The sequence below is a fragment of the Tupaia chinensis genome, unplaced genomic scaffold (genome assembly GCF_000334495.1).
Source record: "Tupaia chinensis unplaced genomic scaffold, TupChi_1.0 Scaffold000354_1, whole genome shotgun sequence".
NCBI classification, from domain to species: domain Eukaryota; kingdom Metazoa; phylum Chordata; class Mammalia; order Scandentia; family Tupaiidae; genus Tupaia; species Tupaia belangeri.
In genome coordinates this window covers 2304986-2309295 of record NW_006159849.1, presented here as the reverse complement: position 1 = coordinate 2309295, position 4310 = coordinate 2304986, and the positions used below count along the sequence as shown (strand labels likewise).

General features: G+C 38.7%; 1 pseudogene; it reads left to right on the top strand.

The window, feature by feature from the left end:
- The first annotated feature begins 625 nt into the window (after positions 1-625).
- On the top strand, positions 626-1752 carry LOC102475524 (60S ribosomal protein L5-like; annotated as a pseudogene).
- Positions 1753-4310: the final 2558 nt, after the last annotated feature.

Genomic DNA, 4310 nt, shown 5'->3' with positions numbered 1-4310 from the left:
GTGTGTGTGTGTGTGTGTGTGTGTGTGTGTGTGTGTGTTTGCCCAAGCTCCTGAGAGAAGAATGGAGGAGAAGGGACTATGGTGTGCCATTCCTCTGGAGGGTGATTTCTCACTTTCCCTCTCTTTCCTGTAAGCACATGCGCCCTAGGGCAAAAACCTGAAAAAATTAAAAATGTCCCCTACTGGGTTGGCTCTCTGGCACAGCAGTAACATGCTGCTCAAGCAAAGCTCAATCCCACATGACGACCACAGTTCAAATCCCTGATCAGAATGTGCTGGGCACATACATGTGTGTCAGGATCCTTGTGGAAGACCAGACCCTGTGGAGGGTGTTCATCACTCTCTGTCACTCTCACATGCATATCATATGCTCTATCATGAATAAAGAAAAATATTTTAAAAAACTCTTTTCTGATTATATTTTATTCTGGAGTGGAGGGACCATAAAATGGCATCTTTATACTAGAACAAGCGATTATCTCTGTTAGGGCCAAACTACAAATACATGTGATGCTTTTTCTCCAGAGAAAATCAAAGTGGCAAAAGCAGTGATATTTTAGATATAATTTTCCACATCACCATTAATAATTGATATCAAATTTCTCCTTCAGCGTTTTTCCCCTGTAGTGCTTGTGGGTCTGCAGGTCGGCTGCGGCTGCTGGTCTCTGTTCCGCAGGATGGGATTTGTTAAAGTCGTCAAGGATAAGGCCTACTTTAAGAGATACCAAGTGAAATTTAGAAGACGACGAGAGGGTAAAACTGATTACTATGCTCGGAAATGCTTGGTGATCCAGGATAAAAATAAGTACAACACACCCAAATACAGGAAGATAGTTCGTGTAACTAACAGAGATATCATTTGTCAGATTGCTTATGCCCATATAGAAGGGGATATGATAGTGTGTGTAGCTTATGCACACGAACTACCAAAATACGGTGTGAAGGGTGGCCTGAGAAATGATGCTGCAGCATATTGGTAAAAATAAGTACAACACACCCAAATACAGGAAGATAGTTCGTGTAACTAACAGAGATATCATTTGTCAGATTGCTTATGCCCATATAGAAGGGGATATGATAGTGTGTGTAGCTTATGCACACGAACTACCAAAATACGGTGTGAAGGGTGGCCTGAGAAATGATGCTGCAGCATATTGGTCTGGCCCGCTGCTGGCCCACAGGCTTCTCAGTAGGTTTGGCGTGGACAAGATCTATGAAGGTCAAGTGGAAGTGACTGGAGATGAGTACAATGTAGAAAGCATCGATGGTCAACCTGGTGCCTTCACCTGCTATTTGGATGCAGGCCTTGCCAGAACCACCACTGGTAATCAAGTTTTTGGGGCCCTGAAGGGAGCGGTGGATGGAGGCTTATCTATCCCTCACAGTACCAAACGATTCCCTGGTTATGATTCTGAAAGCAAGGAATTTAGTGCAGAAGTCCATTGGAAGCACATCATGGGCCAGAACATTGCAGACTTCATGCATTACCAAATGGAAGAAGATGAAGACGCTTATAAGAAACAGTTCTCTCAGTACATAAAGAACAATATAACTCCAGACATGATGGAGGAGATGTATAAGAAAGCTCACACTGCTATATGAGAGAACCCAGTCTATAAAAAGAAACCCAAGAAAGAAGTTAAAAAGAAGAAGTAGAATCGTCCCAAGATGTCCATTGCCCAGAAGAAAGATCGGGTAGCCCAGACGAAGGCAAACTTCCTCAGAGCTCAGGAGTGGGCTGCTGGGAGCTAAACCAAACAGTTTTCTATGACTTTATTCAAGATAAAAGATAATAAATTATAACAAAGACATAGTAAAAAAAATTTTCTCCTTCATAAGATTTAGATGGTAGCACTGATGAAGAAGAATCCAGTCCAATGACCAAAGGAAGGTAAGATACCATTAGATGAGGGGTCTTCAGAAAGTTCATGTGTATGAAAAATTACTATTATGAAAAGACTATGTATGGATTGGAAAATTTTGTACTAAAGTAAACTCATACTTTAATTCTATTTTTCATGAACTTTTTGACATCCCCATCACATATAGTAAAGTGAAACCTTTAATAAATACAAATTCCAGGGCCAGCTGGTGGCATGGTAGTTAGGACAGCTGGATCCCACATGGCTGTCTTTGCAGTTTGAGTCCCAAACCCAGCAGTTTAAAATATATTCTTGGTGTGTTGGCATGAATATCCAAAACCCCAAGAGGAGAATGGAGGAAAAACAGCTATAGTATGGCCATGCCCCCCTGGGTGTGTGTGTGTGTGTGGTGATTTCTCATTTTTCATCTTTCCCTCTCTGTTTCTCTCTGGTGAGCACATACATCCTACAGTAAAAACTAAAAAAATAAAATAAAATAAAATAAAAAAGCATCCTCAGATTGTCTAATTCAATAAGTCTAAGAGGGCTTTCAGACATAGTGATGGATCCAGATCCATACAAAGATGTGGATGGAAGATCGAGGAGATTTTTACCTGTGGGCAAAGTTGAAAACCACTGATGCATGATGTGGGAGGTGGTATCTTAACTCTACGAGTTTAGGACAGAAATCCAGATCACATATGTCCTAGAATTCTGTTCTTTTCTAATTCCATTGGTTACTTTTTTCCAGGGTTATTGTCCCATGTCTTTAATTTACCTCTAGCTATCAAATTTAATATATGAGCTTCAAATATGCTTAGAAGAAACCTTTGCCTAAAATCAAATATTATTTTAAATTGGCCTTCATACATTTTAATTTATTCTCCTGACCTATCTAAACTTGTTTTATAATAATTCTTTTAACTGAATAATTACTTTAAGAGTTCATCAATAATAGTTTCCTTTATGATACATACCTTGTTCATTTATAATGAAAAGTTAAACTGTATTTCATGTGCTTTAATGAAATCAATTTTCATGAGGCTTCATTCTATAGTGTTTACTTCATAAACACTTCATGGTATTTGAATCAGTTTATGCATTTTCTATTTTGTTACTTTTCTTATTTTATTTTATTTCATTCTTGCATATAAAATTGTTGGTAGTTGCCATGGCAATTCTAATTGATTTCTTTCTGCTGTTTTTGCCGGCTTTTAAAAAGATTTGCACAATACATCCTTCATATTGTTATTTTTATCTCTGTAACTTTGTAATGGCCTCTTTAAAAAAAAAAGCAGTGTAACAAGAGCATCAGATGTTACTTTGCTCAGTGCTGAAGACTGAGAAGAACAGAAGAAAACTGAGGAAGCAAAGCCAAGCTGATAAGGGCAATGAGGAAGAAGGTTAGAGTTCAGAAGGAAAAGTGTGTGCCACACAAAAGAATGAGTTCAGGTACCTGAGTCGGCAACAATGCAAGGGTAAGAGATGTGCTTTTTAGAACTGAACTGACAAGTTCAATTCTGGAAGGCCAATAAATGATATAGCATGAGGAAGGAAAAGGAAAGGGAAATTGAGTGAAATGTCACCATTTTCTTTGTCTCCTTATGAATCTCAAAACCTTCTGCTACACACACACACACACACACACACACACACACACACGTGTGCGCCACATACATACAAGAGCATGCACTGTAAGATCACTTTGGTGTGTCTGCTGTCAAGATCAGTTCACGTTCTCAGTTCAGTACACCAGAGATGTTCTCTGGCAAGAGGCTGTATTCTTGATTGACTGCATTCTTGTAGAAGATGAGATACATACCATTTGCCATTCTAGACATTATGATAAACAGAGAAGAAAGTTGCTTAAGGATCTGGAATGAACTGAATTTGGTTTTAGCTTCACTTTAGAACTCCAGAATATTTACATCTTTTTAAACTTATGTTACATATCTTCCCAGAATCTGATTGCTTTGGGCTGCAAAATATGGAATAAAGTCAAATAAGAAATAACAGCTAGACTAGAGTATGAGTAAGTTTAGGAAACAGGCATGTGCACTTCCATACACACAGGATAAAGACCAGTGTTGAGTTTCCCTTTGAACTTCCTAGTGGCCAAAGGAAAAAGGAAAGCATGATCAGAATCCAGACTCAGAGTGTGTATATAGAAAACACTTACCAGGTACATTGGAAAAACAGCATTTCCAAAAACTGAGATAGATAAGAAATTTCTCCTAATGTGGGCATTCTTTTTTTTAGTGTAATGGACAGTGGCCTCAACAATATCTGGGCAATACGAAACAACAAGTTTCACATAGGCACTTTTAAAAAACTTCCATCAAGTCAAGTCAGGAGCATAGTATTGAAGCGCAATTCAGAAAAAGCTATGTAAGGGGAGTGAAGAGTTCTGAAGGCCGAATATCCTGCTCTTGGAGGAGCTGGTTGATT